The 24,426-nt window shown below is 30.2% G+C and overlaps 1 long non-coding RNA gene across 1 annotated transcript in view; it reads right to left on the minus strand.

Annotated features, from left to right (window-relative positions):
- Positions 1–13,294: 13,294 nt before the first annotated feature.
- The window catches only part of LOC111035547, a 15,866-nt gene continuing 4,734 nt past the window's right edge, over positions 13,295–24,426 (minus strand). The window contains exon 3 of the long non-coding RNA XR_002604654.1: positions 13,295–13,375. This is a non-coding gene — a long non-coding RNA (uncharacterized LOC111035547). The remainder of the gene's footprint in view (positions 13,376–24,426) is intronic.

The following is a 24,426-nucleotide window of genomic DNA, read 5'->3' on the forward strand; positions in this document are numbered from 1 at the left end:
GACGATGACGAGTGACGGTGATGTACAGGAATACAATATAATATTACCATTATGATTAGGTATTATTATTATTATACTATCATCACACGTCGTCCTTTATACGAAAATCTTCGACCTTGGCCACGCGTCAGCGGCGCAAATATATCGTCCGAATTTGGGAAAGTCGTTTCGATATAAATTAATATACGTACGCGGGGCCACTCGGACTTCCTTTTGCCGTTCGGTCTCGTGCAGCACATACTAAATGTGCTGAATTATTATTGATTATTGATCATTGATTCATGGTGCGCAAAATCACCGAACACCTGCGGTAATATTATATAATAAATAAGCGCTCGGTTTTTTTTGTCATATATTTTTTTTACCTTAACGTGATATCTGCAATATACAAATATCTGCAGCCCACGTGTCCTGCGTTTATTTGAATTGTGGATGAAAAACATTAAAACATCGTTTACTATAGCAGCTATATGCCGCGCATTATCCGACGTAGCCTATCCGAGAAGGGCAACCGTTCGCTGCAGCGGCAGACGGTACCTAATAATAGCGACTTTGTTTTCTTGCGATAATGATAGAATGTTATAAGAATTTTAAAGTCTTACACAATAAATGGCAACGTTGCGCGATTTGAACAAGGGCCCATATGGGCTGTGATTTTGGAGCGCAGATGGGTTGTAAGCCACACATAAATGTATCTCTATTTTGATACAAATTATTACAACTACCTCCCGACAATTTGACCCTTTCTCGGAATCGCAGCGGACGCAGTGTGATCGATCACGCCCATCACGTATACATATTAAAATGATACGACCCGAACAAAATAAATACAATAAAAAAAACATTCAGATTTTGAGTGCGGAGTCTAAGTGGACGGAGAGCGGAATAAAACAATATATATTATAATATTATAGTTTCACGACGAGACGAGTCATGTGAACGCGTTTCGTTCGCCGCCGCTTTTTCAAGTAGAGCCCTCGAGCAGTGTACTGGAGTTGAGAGTTTCATATAGCTCAACTCCTTCAGAGACTGACAATCTCCGAGGAAGAAATCACGGTAAAAATATGTGTTTGGCCAATCCGGTTCCGATCGACATTATTATTATATTAAAGTGACGTATGATATGTTGTTGATTAAAGAATAATCGTCCCAGAGTGTTCACATTTGTATTTATTACATACCCATACCTACGATGAGTGTTAAAGCTTACAAATAACAATTAGATATTATTTGACAGATGAGAAATATCTTTAGGCGGTTTCGGTTGCGTAGTCTGAGAATCGAACATTAATTACCTATACACATAATATATTATTATAATTATGACTATTTTATCAATATTATTTAACGCCTTTATTATTTATAGTAGCTCTATGACAATATTATGGGTATCATTGAATGATTCAACCAATCACATTTCATATTATTATGTGTGATTAAAATTAATTGTTATCTCTCTCATTGATCATTGTTACCTAATTCATTATAGACCATTTACCAGTTACTAATTTTAAATGAAAACTCTGTTTGTATACTACTTTTGCTGCTATTACTTAACTATAGTACGATATAATATTAGGTATGTTTTATGCTTACGCACCTATTATACTTATATAAACATTGCCATTACTTTATCGTAAATTGGATATAATACGAAATAAATAAATAAAATAAATTATAACTTATGACTATTATGATACATACGTTGAAAGGTTTTACCTTTTTAAAAAATTGGTAAAAATGATAGTTCGCTTGACGGCTGATTTAGAATTTACTAAGAATAATACAATTCAAATTAAACTAGAGTGAAAATAATGATTTTATTATTTATTATTTTGTGATAAAAACAATATGCAATAAATGGTGCAAGGGTGGTCCCCCCTCCCCCCCCAAATCTTTGGAGTATTATAGTTATGCCACTGTATACAACTATATCTGTTAATCTATTCATCTACTCACTTTCAATATTGCCATTTATTGTTTGCAGATGTACATTTATTATCTACCAATTGATTATACAATATGACTACATTATTGCAATTTTCGAGCCTTTGGTGTAACTTGAAATTCCTCATCAAGTCCGTCAAATTTTAGGCGATTATTTTTCAACTATTAACCTCCCATTCAAGCACGGCGTCAACTTCAGCGATTTAAATAATAATTGTTGTCTCTACACAATATAACAGTCGCTTTGGCCTTGCGTGACGTTTCTTATTCTCATTCATTAACCATTGTTATTGGGGTTATGAATAAACTAAATCTTCGCAGTTAATGTCACGCGAGTATAACACTTTATTGTGTTGTAAACAAATAATATAAACAACAATAAAAATATATATAATATAATATAATAAGTGGAGATATTTTACCAACCCATATAATACATAATAATTGTGTAGGATAAATAGGTCATATTTTAAACGTGATTTATTCATTATTATAAAATAATATAGTATATATTTTAAACAACGTCGATATGAAAATATCTGTTATTTTTAATACGATGAAAAAAAAAAAATTAAAAACACGGGTTTATCTGGAGCACGAATTACAACTTACTCTGTGTTACGCTATTATAATATTAATGTTTATAATTTTGACAATGTCAATGTAACATATTTTTATATTATTACGTGATCGCACTTATCTGTATCTAATAATCTAATTTTACACAAACTGTAACAAAACCTCTAGTCGCGTTTCTCGTTTCCCAGCCAAACTCTTTATGAGTGTCATACGGCGTATAAGGTTAATATAAGTTTATTTTACCATATTTTTATTTCGGGGCTTTTTACACACTCATTTTGTGTATCTTACCCTATTGTTTTAAAACAGTTAGGCAACAATTTACAAGTATTATAAACGTCACGTCGATTTGTTAGCATGAGATCAAAGTAAAAAGAAGTCAATCGAGCTTTATAATAATTATTAATTATTTTCAAATCGACTTTTGTAAGAGCTGGTTTTTTAAATGGAGTATACCTACGCATGTGCATTATAATCATTTCTTATTTTAATATTGAAATTATACAAAGCCAGGCGCAACTGCAGCAGGTCTCGAGAGCAACAATTAAAACGTAGGTAGTTATGTAATTATGAATAATTAATGAACGAGTATTATAATATGCAGTTATCCGTCTGACAATCAACGTGTAAAATGTATAGTGTATACTAATATTATTATTCATAAACAATTGTTTCTGTGTTAATTCTGGCGGTGTAAAAAAAATGCAACGCATTATTTGTGTTCTTTTTACCACAGCTATACGAATTCCGAGTGGGCTTTATTCTCGGCGAACCGTAAACTACTGTTGTTTTTATATTCTAACCATTTATGTAGCATAATAATATAATTATGATATCTTCTTATAATCGAATAGGACGCGCGCCTATCACGGGTTAACGAGATGTAAATTTGTACATTGTTTAAAACGAACCTCTAAAAGTTATACTTTTAAATTCTTTGCGCTCCCGGAATAATAAATTATTACTACCTAAATAAAATAATTGTATTATTATTTTTCCCGATTATACATCCATAGCCTATTAGGGAGGAGGTGTAATTTAGTGTATTTCGTAAGATCGAACTATGAATTTTATTATTAAAAATGTTTGTGACGTGTGTGGTTTGAGCCGCACATACTATTCGCACCTAGGATCACGGCAAAGGTAATAGAGATCTATGCAACAACCATCGACTATTCTACGAAAAACGAAAACAATTTCATGAAAGAAATATGTTAAGGCCTCATGGAAGGAGGTTATAATATATGAATATAAGATATAACCAAAAGTTTATGTAGTGCAAGGAGCCAATAAGGACTATAGTATATACCAGCGATTCTCAACCGAGGGGATCGCCAACAATTATTTTAGGGTCGTCACTCGTCAATCCATGTGGGGAAAAAATTGTTTCACTTAGAATCTTGTAATTAATAGTAAGTGTTATAATATACATATATTTTTTTGGATGGTCCTATAGTCGATAAAAACATTCATTGAAGTGTACATAATATACCTTTTTTTGTAAAATATATACACAAATAAATACAATAATAACAGTTGGTTCAAGTTTTTAATGCTTCCATTATAAAAGGGTCGTCGGACATCTTGGTGACATTATAGGGGGTCGCGAACTCAAAAAGGTTGATAACCGCTGATATATAATATATAGATTTCTGTGTCTGGTTGATCAGGGGATGTGCCCAGCACTTTTTGGGCCTTCCATTTTACCACCTCACTCTATGGAGATTCCCACTTAACCACCCTCTGGACGGAAAAAAGTTGTATTCCAAAGCTTCAACCTTTATCGAAAACTAAACTTTCAGTGAAGCATGACTAACAAATGTTTACACATCACAATCGTTATATCACCAATTGGTGTCAGGTCACTGTGATCCCACAAACGATTTTCGAAATAGTTTTGGTTTGCCGGACGAAAACTAAAAGCGTACAAAGCAAACAAGCCAGGAAAGCTCACCTAGCGAGAGTGCTGAATCCTGATTTCCAAAAGTATTTTAATACAAAGCAATAAACTACAATTTAAAAAGAGTTCGGTAACCTTAATATTTTGGTAGGTAGTAGGTATATTTTTGTTGGTATAAATCTATATAAGTTACTTAAACAATAAGTATAATTATTATCGTATAATATCAACAAATTTGTCGGGTTTAAGTGGGGGAGGCTCAGGGGGATTCAGTCCTCCTTCCTCTGACGGTGGTTAAAAAAAGTTTCCTTTAAAAATCTCGTATTATTTGTGATTTCAATTTTACACGATTATAAATTTGAACATTATTTGCAGGGTCAAAAGTGAGATTAATATACTTACACGATCACTGTTCATATATTACATAATAAACATTAGACATTATACACACAATTTATGGAACGCTTAAGACTATATTATATAGGTAGACATAGAAGACATATTAGTCCCCCTGCACGGAATTTTTCCCACTTTAAGCCCTGCCAAAAATCTTGATAATTAATATCTTAATACAAACAATCTTAACCATGTTAAGTAAGTAGTGTAACTACGAACAATATAGTAAATAAATAAATACCTTTTTTAATTCGATTAACATCACCAATCGCAACTGTGTACTGCTATAATTAACGGATTTACACGACAGAGATATAAGGTGTTCTAAATTTAATATGTTTAAGACCACCGTGTGTTATAATTATATTGAACGCTTAAAGAGTTGAGACTATGTCAAAGCAATTTTTGTTTTCTCTATCAGATCCAAGCGCAACACAGATACAACTTTTTCATCTAAAATTGTTTTTTTTTTATGATTTTTTAGTATAATCTTTGAGTAAAATCACCTATTACAAAAATTGTAGATGGTGATATTATAATTTGACTTGTAGCGTTCGACTTACTAAAAAAATAAATAAAAAGTTTAGTTTAAATGACGTTTGAATTTTTTTGAGACAACATTAAGACAAATCGATCTGTCATTCTCTGAAAAATATTATTCTTTATCGAATTTGTAATGGGTGTGATTTTACTCTAAGATTATTCTAAGACATAAAAAAAATGATTCTGCATAAATGCGTTTTGTCTATGCTGAGCGTGGGCTAGGGAGATAAAACGAACAGTGCGCTGACATCCTCTTAAGGCACTCTTCGTGAAAAGTACGAAATAGTATAAAATATCGTTAATAGTTTGAATACAGAATATACTAATAGAAAGTCCGAAGTCGAAACGCGTCCATTGTGCTCGACGATATTAATTTTTTTCTGTCGCCGAACATTATTTTTCATATTTAGGTTCTAACTTAGGTCACCTTCGTGGCCCATCGAGTAATAATAATATTTACGGGAAAACGGGCGAACGAGATGTAAACATTAATAAATAATAATTATTATAATAACAATAATCTAACCTAACCCACACCGCTCGGGTTAAAATGTTCAACACGCGACGATGTAGTGTGGTCCTGTCGTGGCACCCATGTAATAGTTGTACACTGCACCCTACATATCCTACATACCCCATCACCATCCACGCACACCCTCTCTCTCTTACACACACACGCATGCATACACAGATGAGGACATTGCTGCTGCATCTGCAGACGTCTGTCCGGACGGGACACGTGTGCGCAACGTCCTTCGTCCTTCGTACGTGCCTCGGAGGAGTTTTGTTTTTCTACACCCGGCAAGACATATCATTATGTAATATGTATGACATTATGTCGCTCGTTTTATATTATCCGTCCTTAATCGCTGCTCTATTTCGTGTTTCTTGTACCAGATAATATTATAATATATAGGTATACCTATCATGGTGTTGTTACACTTTGCTGTTTCGACGACAACAACAATAATTATTGTTATATTATTATTTTATCATTATTATACTATCTATGAGCCGTTTTGTGCGTGTCTTATCTAGTTTTTTGTTTCACTCGACACTCAACTACAGCATATATCATATATGTATACAGAGTGGTTTTTTAAGCGCGCTCACCCCCGTTTTTATAAAGTCCACATTTTCAACTTTCTGATATTAGTTTTACAACTTACTTAATGGAGGGTCTGGTGGCGATGCAAACTTCTATTTTTCAAACGAAACCCCATTTTTTACTTAACATTTTTTTGTGGATTATTTTCTTGATTTGTCTAAATCAAAATTATAATAAGTCGTTTTTGAGTGATAAGATTGTACTAAAAAATACTTAAAAAAACTGTTTTACGAAAATATTAACTATATTATTACCTATGAAACAATATAGGTGTATTTATTCAATTTTTAGACCATTGTTACTGATTATTATATTGATAGATTAATACTCAATATTAGTGATTACTTACATTTTAAAATTATCGATATCACCTTGTCTACTTAGGCCATTACTATAAATATATATTATTTAAAAAAAAAACCTGCCGGATAATTAAAAGTGAAAAGGGAAGGGGGGTCCTGTTGGAATAACACAAGTTCGTGTAGTTACAGAGAGTATTCAAAAATATAATATGGTCTTCAAGTGTATTTAAAAATTCCAAAAATCAGAATTTGATTTTATACATAATCTGAGCACATAAAACAGGGAGAGTATGCTTAAAGAATCACCCTGTATAATACGATGCATTGTGTATGCCACCGCGTATCTATGGCCCACTATTGTACTATTATAATCCGACAATCATATATTGGTACGACTTTCAAGCCACGAGCCCTGTTCTCTATTGTGAGGGGTGAAACTCGCTCATTGTACTTAATATTACTCATTTTTGTATAGAATATATTATGTATACATCTACACGTGTCCCGTAAAATAATATAGCAAGGAGACATTAGATCTAAACACGCAATATATTATTTTCTAGTCTGGTATCGAATGAAGTTGAGATTATTATGTTGTTGTAAACAAAAATTGCAGTAGGGGTCTCCCCCTCCCTCAATTCTCCGCCACTAGTTTCGGTCTTCCGTCTCCGCAAACTCGCATTATCCACGCTTTCGTCACGATTATGATAAAAAATACGACCCTTATTATTATTGTCGTTACGGTGTGGGGGCTGACGACAAAATACCGGCTAACCGAAAAACTAGTAAACCTGCACAGTACTGACTTGGGGTAAAATACTTTTAAAAAGTATTTGGAATAAAAACTCGAATACTTGTGAAAAATAGTATTCGGAATACTTTAAAATACTTTTTAGTTGGTTTTTAAAAAATAAACTGACCAATGATACTTTCTTCGGGAAATTTCGAAATTTGGGCCAACAAACATAATTTAATTATTCTAAATATAATATAATTTAAGTTGTTGATTTAAAATGTGTATAATATTGTAAGAAATCCGTTTATAGCAGAACCAATCCATGCAGTATAATTAATTTTAATATTAGAGTGAGTTCACCTATTATCAAACTTTTAGTCAAGAACATAATATTACTTCTGTCCTTCCGTCGGCTATTTTATGATTTTTAAATTTTTATGCAGTTTATGAAAGTGTAAATTGTTACAATTTAAGAATGCTTATAAATTGTATAAAAATTGAATTATCGTTAAAAAGCCAACTGAGGAATTCGGGTAATGATTTTAGCTTAAAGTTTGATGATTAGTGAATTCGCTTTAATATTAAAAGTAAAGACACGAGGTTGGATCTGCTAAACATAAATTTGTTATGTTTCGCTTGGGTCAGAAAGAGAAAACAAAATACGGTGCGATGGCATCCTCTCATTTTTTTTTTTTTTGTAACTGAGGGTATTTAAAATGGAAATTTTATTTTACTTCTGATATAATATTAAGTTTTATACATTACACATTTACACGTGACCAGAAGTGACGACTGACGATAGTTTACAACGCGTAATTTGTGTTGAAATAAATACCGAAATACCGAAACATCGAAAGGCGGAAAATACCTCCTGCCGCGGCTTTTATACCGGTATTAACTCCAATATTAAAGTATCGATATTAATGTACCGCCACATTACGGTATAATAAACCTTAAAGGTAGGCATTAACTTGTCAAGAAGTTAGAATTTAGTTAAAAATTAATTTTTTAACTTAACTGCCTAGTAAATAATTTGTATTTATTATTATCTTCTAGTATCTAGTGTAAACTAGTGCCCAACAATTATAATATAAGATATACATAAGATAATTAAATATACATTTCAAAATAATAATAGCGAAAAATAATAACTAAGGTAGTAATAATAATAAAGTAGCTTTTAACTTTTTATAGTTAATTATAATTACCATGCAGTTAAGTTCATTTTCTTTATATATGTGTTTCATATTATTTATTTGTTTATTACGTTTTGGTATACGTGTCTAAGCACTCCGTAGAATATTATACATCACGAATGTCGTAGCACAAAAACGTTTCGACTAAGATAATATATTTTGGCTTTCGAGGTGAATCGGTGAACCGAGAGTAGGTATGGTATTCTTACGAAATTATAGGTCATAATACAGTATAATATAACGGACGAAATAATTACCAGATGTCCGGTCGTCGCCAGCTCGCACCGTAACGAGTCGAAATCACCCATATAACACAATATTCATGCCTAAATAACAATAACTCGTCAACGTATAACAGACATTAAATTTGATTAACCAGAATAATATATTATAATCGTATATACCTAATGCAAGGTCGTTGCAACTATCGTTGTTGCGATGTGTGTGCAAGGTGATTCATTTAAGTGTCGTCTATATAATATGTCATACACTACTATCATTATTTCGAATAGTGTAAACTTTTTTGAAATATTGTTTTTACCCTAATTTGACGTGATTGCTAAAACAATATTTTCGAGAAAAAATATATTTTTTACAGTTTGGTGTATTACCTGTATTGTATTGTTATAATTTATTGAGTTTTTACTTTTTTGAATGACGACGCTATATTTTTTACTATACATTTTCTGAAGCAAAATATTTTTGGAGTACTTAGAATTTACAAATAAAAATTTCGAACAAGTAATTATTAATTAGTTGTATGAGTACAAATGTGTAGGTACGACCAGTGTTGTGCAAAGATAACCAAAATTTTATCCAGGTAAGATCCATGTAGAAAACACTTAAAATATTTATAAAGCTACTAGAGATAACAAAATTTATCGATAGATAAAAACAGATAATTTAAATCCACTTTTTGTTATAAATATAAAATAATTCGTAGTTGAATAACATGGTTAATCTTAGTGATAATATATTATAATTAGTTTAAACTATTGTGTTTAATCTGTTACTCTCTTGTAGAAACTTACAATTTCTCCGGTTTAGTGGGAAGTTAGATGGGTCCGTATGATTCGCTGAGAGTGAGTAGGTCTCTATGGTAAAGTCGGAGTGATTGAGATTTGGTGATAAGGATTTGTGATAATGTTTAGCGCTTTGGAGGTTGAGTGTCTAGCATTCAGTCGTGAACAGAGTGAATGGGTAACTTGACGGGTAACTTGAACTACGCCCCCCCCCCCCCCCCCCCGACGTCTGACCAGCACTTTTCGTATGTAAAAAAATGTCGAAACAAAAATCGTGTTGGAGTGTCTGACAAGGCAGTCATCACCGATGTAAGTCTATAACCAACTGCAGAGCAATCTGTCACCGGAACATTGAATGCCATTGATACAGTATTAGACGAATATGATAAATAGACAAATTAACGGACAATAATTAAATTTTACTTGATATGCATATACCGCTTTTAGAAATTGGAGATTTATTAGAGTGCTATAGAAGTTGCCTATGAAACTTGCACACTTAAAAAATGTACATTGGATTCTTTCAAGCTGAATAGAACCATATACAGTAGGCGTATGAACTGTACTCCAAAATGTGTTTCACTAAGGCACAATACAACGACTTCACTGTGTTATTTTTGAAAGAACCTTTAGTCAGTCTCATGACGAACCGAAGAGTATTATCAACGCCTTGCAACATGTCGTATCGATATGACAGCTAAGGTCCAGAGAACTGCTGAATTTAAATCTTAAGTCAATGGCATAATTTAATCATAATTATTATTTGTACCCATATATTTTCGAGCAAACGGTTACTTAATTTCGATTAACATACGAGATTATAAGTTTGCTCACCTCCTTTAAGCAAAAGCTAGTGTCAGGACTGAGAGATTCTTAAATTAGTCAATATTCGAATTTATATGTAATACTAATATTAACAATAAAATAATAAGGTGATTTACCTTTTACAGAATTAGAAATACAGTAATATAAGTTATAAATAAAATAATGTAATTTGTTCAGTGATGAATACTGTTAAATACTTATAATATGACATCAATATGTTTGCAATGGTGAATACTATCAGTCACATCGTCGGTGCTTTTTCGTGTTATATATCAAAATGTTTTAAGTTAAAAACCATGTTAGAGTGCCTGTAGCAAGTCAGTCACCTCGAGTAAAAATCGATTAACGTTCAGAAGTTATAAGCTACTTCAAATATAATATAAAACTATAATGTACAATTTTCGTCTGAATATAATATTTCAATAATATTATTGTCTTTACTCGTAATCAGTGACATATCCTGCAGGGGGATTTTGGGTGTTTAACTCCCTTCCCATCATTGACATTTGTTCCCCAATAAATGTACTATTTTTATTTATTTATAACTCCCCCCTCTCCCATTTCAAAGGCCAATCATGGCCACTTATTTAAAACCAGCCAGCAAGAAGACTACTTAAGCCTATTAACCGAAGCCGTTTAACAATAACAATAACAATATTATTGTTGTAATAATTATTATGCGTTATTTTTACACTAGAAGTAACGAGTAACGACTATAACGACTAAACGGTCGTCAAATTGTACGGCCCTAATTTGATTTGTTCGAGCGTTCTAGACTATAATAAAAATTACCGTGACGAATCGCATATAGTATATAGATATATTATGTAAATATTTAAACTTTATTCGACAATAGAGTGTATAGAGTATAACAGGAAAACCTGACAAATAAAATAACTATTATATTTTAAACAATATTTTAAAATTATTTTTTTATATCATTTACAGACGCTTGAGCTACACTTAGATAATTTTGACGTTTTTCATTTTTATTTTTTAAATTTAAAACATTTAAAATCTAATATAAGTACTTACATTATTTTGAAAAAATTCAAAATAGCCAATTGTAAATTTGGTTTTTAGAAAAACTTTGATTGTAAAAACATATATTTATGTCTACATATTATTATGTAGTATCTTATGATATTTTTCAAAAAGGTAGGTACTTGTTCAAGTCTAAATATTTTTTTTAAGTTATCACTTTTAAAATAATTGAGTCACTCAAAAAAAAAATTGACATTTTAAAAACAAAAAAAATCAGTCACTTGAATCAAGCATTTTTCATAAACCAGATTTTAGTTTTTTATTTTTTTTTATTTTCAATATTAAAAAACAAAAATAAAAAAATTGTTATACGCGTAGCGCCCGGATTAATTAGATTATAGAAAAAAATATTTACAAATATGGGTTAGAACAAAAGTTAATTCATTTGCAGGGTCCTCCTGTTACACCTTGTGCATCATTGGTGCAGGTAAATGTTATATTTGCATGAATTAACGAAACGGTCTAAACTCAGCAACTTCGGCTATTATACGACTATAATAATATAAATATGTGATAGAGATGCAACGCGTCGTAGGCGTCGACGAAAACAACCAAAAAATACCTTCGAAATCACATCGAACAGTCGTCGTAATAATATAATTGTATTATTATGGGACATTAATAACGAGTCCGATAAACATGCAAATTGCAAGTTTGACCGTAAAATATAATCTATACAAATAGTTACTGGTACGTAGGTAGAAGGTTATGGGTATTAGTTGGTGAATAGGTTATAGGTATTCACCAGATTTATCATTTTTATGAAAAATTTCCTGTTTCGTGAAATGGAAACTCATATTTTTCACATTTGATGAAAAATGAAAAAAATATTCAAAACTCTAAAAATCATTCCAAGTAATAAACTTAAAATTATAGCATATAGAGTTTCAATACAATCCATAGTCTCGTAATATGGAATTCCTCTCTGTTGTGCTTATAAGACGCATACCTAAGCTATTAAAGTCATTAATTAAGATAGGTAATTAGTACTTATTCGACAAGCCAAGGTTTCACTCTACCATTTTACTATATTCCAAAGGATTAAAAACATTGAAGCGACCCGGTGTCTTTTTCACACTTTGTGAAATAAAAAAATCTTTAAGACTCTAAAAAACAGCCCGACTGATAAACTTAAAATTATACCAAGTTTCAAAACAATCCATAGTCTCGTAATATGGCATTGCCCTCTGGGATTCAATTTATAAGTCACCTAAACTATAAAATTAGAGACCCCCTTAAATTATCATTAATTAAATATACTTATTCAACAAGCCACGGTGGTTTCACTCTACCGCTTTACTATATTATGAAGCAGGGATGATGGGCAACGGAAAGTTACTAGAGGGAACATTTTTAGAAAATTAAAATCTAGAGGGCCAGAGTATAGAAAACAAAAAAAGGTCATTCAAAATTTACATTTTAATTGGTGTTGAATAGATTATAGAGTATAGAGATAGACGATAAACTTTAAAATTGTATTGTGTAATTTGAAAATACAGCCCGGGTTAGATAAAAAAAGCTCGCGGGCCGCCAGTTGGGCCACCCCTGATATAAAGGATTGAAAATATTTAAGGGAAATGCACTTGAAATATTTTTTTGCTCAAAAACACTCCTCACAGCCTTACAAGAAAAATGTTTACGCCTCGCAGGGTGAACTGATTTTGTTAATTTTAGGAAAGAGAAACAACACTACTTACAGGGCGTGTTGGACTTGGATTTCATGGAGAGTTGCTAAATTGTTAGGCACTCGACACTGCAACTACTTGCTTTGCCGGAACTGTAAAAAAAAATATATGATACATTTTTGCAGGAAATTTTGTCTTGGAAGATTGACTTCCAGTGACCAGTACAATGCAATAATATTTATTTAGCTCAACCGTCTATTAACGAGTAGGTACATTATATTCGTAAACGGGAGCGGACGTGTTTGAAAAATCACCCTGTAAAACTAGGCGGTGGCGATACATGAGTTCAAAGTTATCTCGTTCGTGACGACTTGTGATGATAGTATTATGTCTACTCGCCGCCGCGCGGTTAACGCCACCGTCAATAATAATAATAATAATAATAATATCATAAAATCTAATTCGTTGTACAGTAAACGCACGTACAACGTTTCGTTTATAATGTAGGCAGGTAGGTACTGTACCTACTAGAACTGCATGAACGAACGAGAAACGCAATAATATAAAGTACACAATAATATAATGTATAAATTATACGCGTATATACCGTTATTATATTATGTTTAACCATCGCGACGACTTTTCGCACAGTTAGCATATTATATTTGTTGCGTTTCATAAAAAAAATGTAGATCGAGGAAACAAATTGATTTTGAACGTGTGCATACAGAGTGATTCTTTTAATCACCCCCGCTCACTATTTCAAAATGTATTAACGTTTTTGAAAATATTTTTTTACGTAGCTTCAAGTCATTATACCGAACAATACGTGTTTTAAAAAAAATTATATTTTTAAGTTTTTTACTTTTTTCAATGGCAACATAAGTAGTTTTCATTTAACCTTTTTTAATTTAATCTCGATAGCAGAATATTTTTCTCAGTATTTCGTACATAAAAATCGAATTTAGGAAGAGTAGTTTATGAGTTATAACTTTATAAGTATTAAGTTTATAGATGAGCGGGGTATTGGACAAACATTTTGCGGGATAACAGCTTACCACTTAACATTTTTTTTTTTAAACATGTATTTACAGGTTTGTAATGTTTGTATCTATATAATATATAACGAACGTGTCCTGACTGACTTAATGGTCAACGTAGAGCCTAAACTATGATACCTATAGAGATATGTTATTTTGAGCGTACCTTTAGTATTGGTGAACTAAGAAATGAATTTCCAAAATTTACATTTTATGAAAGTTTTTACTCAAGGATGTTGAGATTCAAGATAGAAATCAAAAATGTTTTTTTGTTTATAAATGGTAGGTGTTGGTTACAGATTATAATTAATAGTCAAAAGGATGATATAAATTAGTATTTATTTTTTTATATGAATGATTGTCACTATGGTTACCTACATAAAATTAAATTGTTATTATGATTGCAAGACATAATTTTAACCTGCACGTATTTGATATTTGGTGGCTTTATTTTTACCCACGTGGATTAAAATTATATTTTTTGTTTTTCATTTTATTATTTAAGAAAGATTGTTATTAAAATCTAATTTATGTAATTGGGTTAAAACTTAAATAAAAGAATAAAAGGATATTTGTTTATCTCTGCTAACATTTGTTTCCTTCTCCGATGGCATTATACAGTAAACATCAATATATATTATTTTTTTTGGTCATCTATAGTGGTTAATGGTTTATCGTTTATACCTACAACTTATATAACCCCACATAACATTTCTGCGTGATACCGCACAGTATATTACTTGTGTCTACTGTCTATACCTGCTTAGGAATGTATAGGAATTATGAATTAAATAAATCACGGAAATATCGGATAATAAATCTAACTCTATATAACAATATAGTGTTAATTAAATATTTGATGAATACTCGCCATTTATGGTATCGACGTTAAATCTTTTTAACGGCTCTAATAAAAAAAATTTTAAATGTATTTTAATGTGTTTATCCTAGGTAAATACATATTATTGTTTTTGTTTTTGTCCTGCTCGCGATCGTTACGATCTGATTTAAATAATTTAAATTGTTTTTTTTTCAGCGCCAATATAGTGTCCATGTGGGCGGCACGTCTATAAATAAAAATGGGAAATGCAGCGACACAAAAGTGTGTTAAACGTGTTTAATGTTACATATATTATTGTATATTTTGTATTGTATTATATTGTGTTCAGCTCGCGCACACACACTCCAAGTGTTTTGTTTCCGGTATTTCACTATACAATTGCCACTTTTTCACATATTATATACCTACCAGCAGCAATCGCATGCGTGTATAAGAGTTACCACACGAGCGTTCACGTAGTTAAAAAATAGTTTATACATATGAACTCGGAGGACGGCCAAAAGGGTTGGCAGCTGCAGCCGGCGCCTGTGTGTGTATATATATACCGTTTTTAGATCTGCTTGTGAGTAAACACATACACGTCGGTGACGACGACGACGACAGATGGAAACTGTAAACAGCTGCAGCGGCGACGGCGGCGGTGGCGGTATACACCTATCTACCTATATGTATAATATTAATGTGCGTTATATACATGTGCTTGAGACTTGTATCGTATATAATAATAATACATATAATATGATGTATATATATATATATATATACACACACACACGCGTACACACAGAGGTGACTGTGTCCACCTGGCCCGCCCGAACGACCTGCTGACTGTGCGCGATATGTGCGTAGTAGCTCGAACGAGCACGAGTTTACACAATCTATCAACTACGCGTTGGTTAAAATATAGACAATGTATATGTAACAGTTAAAACCCAAAATTCCCCCTTTCTTCAAAACTGATTTTAACTACAGTTAAAACTAGAATATTAACCTGCAGGGCCCCCGATGTTGAAACTAGTTTTAACTTACTTTTTTTAGGTATAGAACTTTGGTTGTATCTGAAATACCTATATGTATAATTGTAAAAACTGATAAATATCTAGTAAAAATTGATTTTCAGAATTTTATCGAAAGTTAATTTCACTCATTGTAAATGCGTTAAAAATATTGTTAAATATTACTGAAAAGCTTTCAGACCTCGACAAATGCCAGAAATTAACTGTTAATAGCCCATTGTACACAGCCACGAACTGAACGATAAGCTCTCAAAGACAACTTTATAAATAGTTTGTTATACACACCGTAGCTACCACAGCTATTTCTTTAACTATTATATACATCTTATTCGATTTGATAGCCTTGTCGGTCGATGTTATCTTAATTTATTTGATAGCTGGTCTACAGCGATCGCCTACGGTCGCGCACGTCTTAGGTATTATTTTTAATACTTGTACATTTCATTAAAAACTAGTTTTTTTCTTTTAGACATTTAAACTTGAAGTTAATTCTAGTTTTAACCAGTTAAAATCAGTTTTGACGAAAAGGGGTTGTGAAAACTAGTTTTGACTAGTTGAAACAAGTTTTGACGGAATTCAAGTTCTAAAGTTCTAACTCTAACATATTATAAGAGGGAGGAACCGAATTGGTTCCCGTTTGAAAAAAGTATTTTATTAAGTTGAGCCGAGTAATGAGAAACTTACACGAATTGAATATTTGAAGAAAGCTTGCTTCATATTTGCAAATCAATGATTTTAAATTGTATTATATATTATATTATATTTTTTTAACACACATAACCTCACATTTTTAACCATTTTGAACTTCAAAGTTGACAGTCTTAAAGCCCGTAAAATTGAGAAGGAAAATATGCTTAATTAAACGGAAACAAATTCGGCTCAATTTAATAAGTATTTTTTAAACAATTCATTTAGAATATATGGAATATAGAATCATATATACATATGTTTTAGGGTGTATTATACAGTTGAAAAATTTCTAGTAACATGCTATATTTTGTTGGGAATTAAATTAATTTTATTTTGTTTTTTTGGTTGATTATGTTTCTGTCACAATAAATAAAATGTTACGACTTACGAAATTCGGTTAGAAAAAAAGTTGTATCCAGCCCAATAATATATCTATGTTAAAAATATAGAGTTCGATCATCCTACTTCGCATTCCCTTAAATTAACCACTATACTGGTATAAATGTCGTAATTTTACACGATAAAATATATATCTACGGCTTGTGGCATGGACTTTTTCTGTTGTATGCTCGCTTTGTGTGATTTTTTTGGTATACCTAAGAAAATTATACGACAGCGAATATTAACCGAAAAATTGTATTTTCCTGCAACTTAGCAAAGAACGTTCGATTCATAATCCACGCGATCCGCCCACATAAATCCTATAGAATATTTTTTTTACTTAACGTTCTCGTGCGTTAACGTCTCCCAAAATATTACAATAATTTAAGTTTACCTTCACTGCTGTCGACCAAACAAAAATAACAATACTACGGTTTATATATACCACGTATATTAAAAACGAATCGTTTGAAGGGAGCTAGGGAGTTCAGTAATATTGATGTATAGGGTGATATATTTTACGTTAGGCACTCAGGCACTCTTTATTTCAGAAATCATTAAATTTTTTAAAAATATATTATTCCCATGATTCTAATAACAAAACAATATTTTTGGAAAAAATTATACTTTTATTATTTTTTTAAAGTGTCTTAACTCTTTTGAATAACAACTTACAACTTAAATTTCATATTCCCAAGCAGAATATTATTCAGAGTATTTCAATCTATAAAAATTAAAATTCTAACAAGTTATTTATTTATTATAAGTATTTAAAGTTCAAATGAGTAGAGTAGTGAACCAACATTTTGAGACTACCCCAGTACCATGCTCCACATCACTTATCTTTAAATACTTATTCTAATTATAGGTTTAGTTATAACTATACTCATCCAAAATTAAATTTGTATATATTCAAATACTCCAAAAAATATTCTACTTTAAAATAAGGATTTAAAAAATGCACGTTGTCATTATATAAAGTAAACAATTTAAAAATGCAATAGCAATAAAAAATTGTGAAAATATTGTTTCTTTAAAAATTATACAAATAAAAATATTTTCAAAAAACTGAATAGTTTTTATATCATGAGCGTCTTAGGTTAAATGGATCACCCGGTATATATTTAAAATTCAAGTACTTATTATTGGAGATTTTAACGATTTCGAAATACGTATATTATACATAATACAATAATAATCGTAATAGGTATAGGCGTGTATATGTGAATAATAATAGAAAAAAAAGTACAGTAGCCGATCAACCCTATGTGGCACTCCCAACCACTACTGGTAAATGACGTAATTTGACATAATATATACCTAATATTAGTTTGTATACAATCGCAGTGTGTATCTACCAAATATATAAACAAGAGTGTATTGTGTTATTTTAATTTTATACACGAAAGAACTGACGTCACTATCGTTTCAGCATGCCCCACGATAAGTCACCCCTAATGTGTGCATAATAACATATATCGTATATATGATGTAGGTATCTATGTATGTATTATAAACTGCAGAGTGATTATTTTAACGTATATACTGAGGAACATTCGTTATTTTGAAAAGCATCAACATTTTACGTTATTTAATTTTTAGAAAATTTGAACTTTCTGCAGTTTAATAGTATATTATGCATATGCGTATTGCTCTTATTTGTTTCATCCTCACGTTTTTATCAGTAAAACCACAACCAGATTAAAAATTCTTCTACGGTAGCTTACTATTTTTGATTTCCCATAATCTTTTTGAATAAGACTGTAACATAATATTTTTATAAACATTTTTATTTTTTAAATATATTTGAATTTTGAAGAAACAGTTGGTTATTACTTATTAATAATAGCAAGCTTAATGTTGTATGCCCGTGAAAATTGTTGTTCCAATTATCTAAACTTGCAATGCTTATAATAATGAAAAAAAATTCTATTTACACCATTATTTTTATAAAAATATAATATGCTTCATGGTTATATAAAATTGAAAATATATAGGTCCTCATTTAAAAGTTTTATTAGTTGGTACATTCAGTCACTTTTGGAAATAATGTGTACTGTTCACTGGTAAATGAACTATTCTGTATAATTTAAAATATTATTTTATTAAAATAGAAATATGTGAATATATTTTTTACTTTTTCCTTATACATAAATGCATAAAATAATATAATATTGCATTATGTTAATTTAAACAAACAAATAATTCAAAATGATAAAAACTGTGTAACTATAGGGCGTACATAGGTATAAGGTATAGGTTACATAAATAAAATATAAAGGTACTACGGCGTTAATATTTATGATGTATAAACAATATGTGGGGCATTCAACTTTGTTTCCGTATAATTGGGTAGGTATATATTATTATTATATGCATATATTAAATGCAGAATAAATGAAAAATGCATTCGGTACAGCGTACAATTTATATATTTATTATACATACAACCTTCGTTTTTAACGATATATTCGTTTTTCTCGTCAAATCCAACGGTTTTTATAAGTACGCGTACTTATATCGTATTATATTCATATCATATTTCATTACAATATATCTGATATCGCATTGATTATAAATACCAGTATTTGTATTTTTAATCAATGCTAATACGCACTATTGCAGCATAAATCGTAAGTGTCTATAATATCTAGGTACCTATATTGCGTATTCACTTGCATGTAGGTACGTACAGTCTTTAAAAAAGATACTTTTTAAAAAGTATTCAAGTACAAAAACAGGTAAAGCTGGATTGAGCGTGGGGGGGGGGGGCTAGCAAAAACGGAACGATCCCGAGGGACGTTAAATTTGGGGGCCCATATTTATCCCTGAAATATTTTTTTTTAAATCTTTCAAAAAAATCAAATTAAGTAGTCATTATAAAATAAAAATATTCTTCATTTTATATTGCGAAAAATTACTAAATGATAGAAAATATTAAATTGATATTCTAATAACTAATAAAATTAAGCTTATAAAAAAGGAGTTGTGAACAATATTGTACGTATAGATGATAGTCTTTATTATTTATGGTAATATAGTATAAAATAATTTATTATAAACAGCCTGAAAATTAAGTGGTACAATTTTTTTGAAGTTAACGTTAAAATGGAGGGGCTATACGTGTATGGTGTCTCGGGGCCCAATTGATTCTTAATCCGGACATGATACAGATACTCATTTTAGCAAAAAAAGTTGAACTGAACCGATTTTTAACTTTATATAAATTGTATAGGGCATATTATATTATATTTCATAACATATATATTGATGGAACTTTAAAAATACTTAACTGTTTTCAAAGTAGTTGATTTTCGGTCGAGTATAATAAAAAATAAAAAAATATATGATTATACTCTCAATTTTTATTTTTATTTTACATGATAAAAATTGTAATAAAAAATATTATAATATAAACTAAGAAGATTTAGAAAAGTATTTGGAACTTAGTAGTTGATATTTTAAATACAGAGACTTTGAGAAAATATTTAAATTACGTATTTGCAAGTAGGTAAAAAGTATTTGAATATTTTTACCCAAGTACCTACTCTGCAACACTGCTTGTATAGTAGTTGTATTGAATTATTTCTGCACCTAAACCCTAAGGGCCTAAGCCTATAATATATTTCCCACATTTGACATTACTCATATACATATATTTGGCTTACTTGAAACCACATATTATTATGCATATAGATGACAAAAAGTTAATTCCCGGGATTTCTGATTTGAATACATATTATAAATCATTTAAAATTGTTTTAATGTTAATTATTTAATTATATGTATTATTTGTAATCTTGTAGATTAAATCATTAAATCGTTATGGCAAGTAAGGAATTAAAAAAACAATAAATTATGATTTATCATATCTACTTTATGCTTTGAAATTAATGTAATACATATTTACGTGACTAAAAAATCGACAATAACATGATTAAATATTTAATATATTGTATAGGTACCTATCAACATTTAAATATAAATTATAGGTAATAAATATACATTAACGACTGTAGTAATAGGTAGGTAGGCACCAACGTAGTGACTTAACTACCTACAACTGTATAGGTATCTACATAACGTTCAGGATTAGTATAAATAATAATAATATAGATTTGAGACTCTTTACTCAGTTAATAGAGCGAAATCAACAATGATCTTTAAAATAATAATAATAAATATAGTTATTTTAATCGAGTTGTTGAAATTAATTTAATTAAGGTAGTTACTGGTTGTGGTAAGAAAAAAAAACTCTCCTCTGTAATAAGATTGTGATATTATATACTTTAATAGTTTTATACTTATATGCTTATACCTTTATTTTCGATCTTATATGGTATAAAAATAATAACATTTCTAAACATCTTCTCTAGAGAATCGTCTGAACACTTTTTTTAAAGTTTGAACTTTTGAAAATATTATAAAAGTTCAGTTTTTATAACATTTTTGTTCAATCATAATCTCTAGAGGACATGTTAATAATTGTTAGGATTTACACAGAATTAAAATCACACCATCCTGAGCAGTACTCCTTAGAAAATGTGAGCCTGGAGTCTGTAGACTGTAACCCCCTTAAGTCTTTGACATTAGTTTGACTATTATAATAATAATATATATAGTAACATATAGTTTTTGGAAATAGTTCCATGTGACGCCATCTATGAAAGTACTGTGGAAGTGACGAGAAACACAATAATATTATGCTGAACGAGCGGCAATCAACTACCCACTAAAATAAAGTAAATAAAACGTAAGTACACTAGTACACATCACAAGCATTAGTCGTCAAAATAAAGATTAATCCCGACATAAATATTTATGATTTTTATTTCAAATAATAATTATCATTCAATGTAGGTATAGTGACTGTGTTTTAGTGGGTTTGTTAAGTGGTTAAAAATGCGAATCGTCGTTTCATGACTAATAGCGTCTGACTATAGTCTGAGCCGCGTGTTTCCGTGTTATTATTTAAGCGTCTGTGTTTTTGATCATATCATTATACTATTTAATATATGTTTTTATAATATATAATTACGTGGCAAAATGGTTGCATCAGACAGAAGGACGGGGTTTCTTCGTTTGTCTGTTTGTTTCATATTCTAATATGAATATCGCGTGATCCATTACTTATAACAATAATAGGGGCTGTGGGGTGCGGATGTACGTTAATATGTATTAACTCGTGTTTCCCGCAGTAATCAATGTAAATGTACATAACTGAGTGGGTAAAAACGAATTAAGAAACCACAATAACTATATTATTTATAATAGATTCGCTGCAAATTGCTACACACGGTAAATGCGAAGCAATAAGAGCTTTTTCCGAATAAATACTAGATATAAAACTAGTATTATATACCTATAGTAAATATAGGTAAATTTATGTACATAATAAATATAATACACTAATGACTAATTCAGTGGTAGATGATCACTGCAAAGTTCACCCATAATTCTCGAGAAAATGTTCTGATCGTTTTATGATATTTTTTGTTGTTGTTATAATTGAGTGGCAAAATAGTATAGCTGCGAACAGAAGGACGGGGTTTTCGTTTATTTATTTATTTCATATTGTAATATAAATATCGCGTGATAGTGATCAGTTGGGTTAACAATAAGGGGCTGTGGTGTCGGGGTGTGGTTGTATGTATTAACATTTAACTCGTGTTTTCTGCAGTAGGTAATCAAAATAAATGTACCTACATAAAAATGATTGGTTTAAAATGAACTAAGAAACAACTTTAACTATTTATTAATTTATTTATTATGGATTCCAACTCCAAATGGCACTAGGATACAGTATTAATAAATAGATAGGTATATAAAATAGTACTATGGTACAATAGGTAGTAACTAAAGAGTAAAATTACAACGACAAAATTAATAAAATATGATAAAGAATTAAATAATAAATCAGCAGTAGGCATATTATTTATAATACGAAAATTGCGATCTAAGGAGGATGCTTAGCCATAATTAGTGGGTGCTATGGAAATTACTTTTAATAACTGTTAAGTGATGTCTTGAGTTAAAAAAAACTGTAATGGCTCTTGCGATCTATATCTATATGTGTCACATTTGAATTCAATGATAAATCAAAAAATGATAATATTATAATAATATTATAAATAATATTTACTATCAAAGACTCAATGTTAAAAATCAGCCATCCCCAGGCTTCCCCTGGACCTTTCCTCAAAGGAACTAATTATTTCAAAATTTTTTGTTTGAGATACTTTGCAAGTGAATAATTTTATTACCCAAAGTATTTTGTTTTTAAAGATTTAGTTAAAATGAGTTCTACAAACATAAAAATCGAGTATTTGCAAAAACGCAAAGCTAATATTAAATTAGGTAGCGTTAATGAAAGTTGTCAATGAGCCAAGACAACAAAAACTTTGTTTTTAACTCAAAAGGTACCGGCCGTGTTGAGGTCGTTCACTGAAAATGTAAATCTTAATTTATCTATGAGTTATAATTGACAAACAGCAGTTTTAAATTGCAATTTACTTATACTTGTACCTATAGTAACTAAGTAGTGACACTGGTATAGTTGTTACAACTTAACAAGATAAGTCCTACCTACGTACCTAACATAATGTTTTCAAGATTTAGAGAATTATAGATATTATCATAAAATTTAATGATATTATAATATTTTCACTTATTTAACGTATTTTGGTAATAAAATATTTATAAATAGTAAGCCGAGCAAATAATATTATGTTTGTTTCATAACCGACTTATTCATATTTTATATTATAGTAAATACTAGCTATGCTGGCAACTGTAATTAATTTGTTAGTACAAAAAACCAACCTATTAAGTTTGTCTGTTATAATATAACAATTCTAATATACTCAAATAATCTGTACTTGCTTACATCATACAAATTTCAATTTTGTTCAAAAAACATTTAAGTTAGGTATATACGTCACATTTTTTACATTCGTGGATAATATTTATATTTTTCCGATTGCCGTTTTAATTTGTAATTTTTTAAAGTTTTCCAAAATTCTTTTTACCTTTCCTTATCCAAGTTTTCATAATACCGTTCTATATTATTAATTATTTATTTATTTATTTATTTATTTGAAATACACGCCCGTAGGCAATCAGTACAGAATAATTAAATGCTTAAGTTAGTTTGAACAAAAAACATACATAGATAAAACATTATAACATTACAATATTAACTTAATTAGTTAACACACTGGTTTTATAATTGGTTG

The sequence above is a fragment of the Myzus persicae genome, unplaced genomic scaffold (assembly GCF_001856785.1).
Source record: "Myzus persicae strain clone G006 unplaced genomic scaffold, MPER_G0061.0, whole genome shotgun sequence".
In the NCBI taxonomy this organism is placed as follows: Eukaryota; Metazoa; Arthropoda; class Insecta; order Hemiptera; family Aphididae; genus Myzus; species Myzus persicae.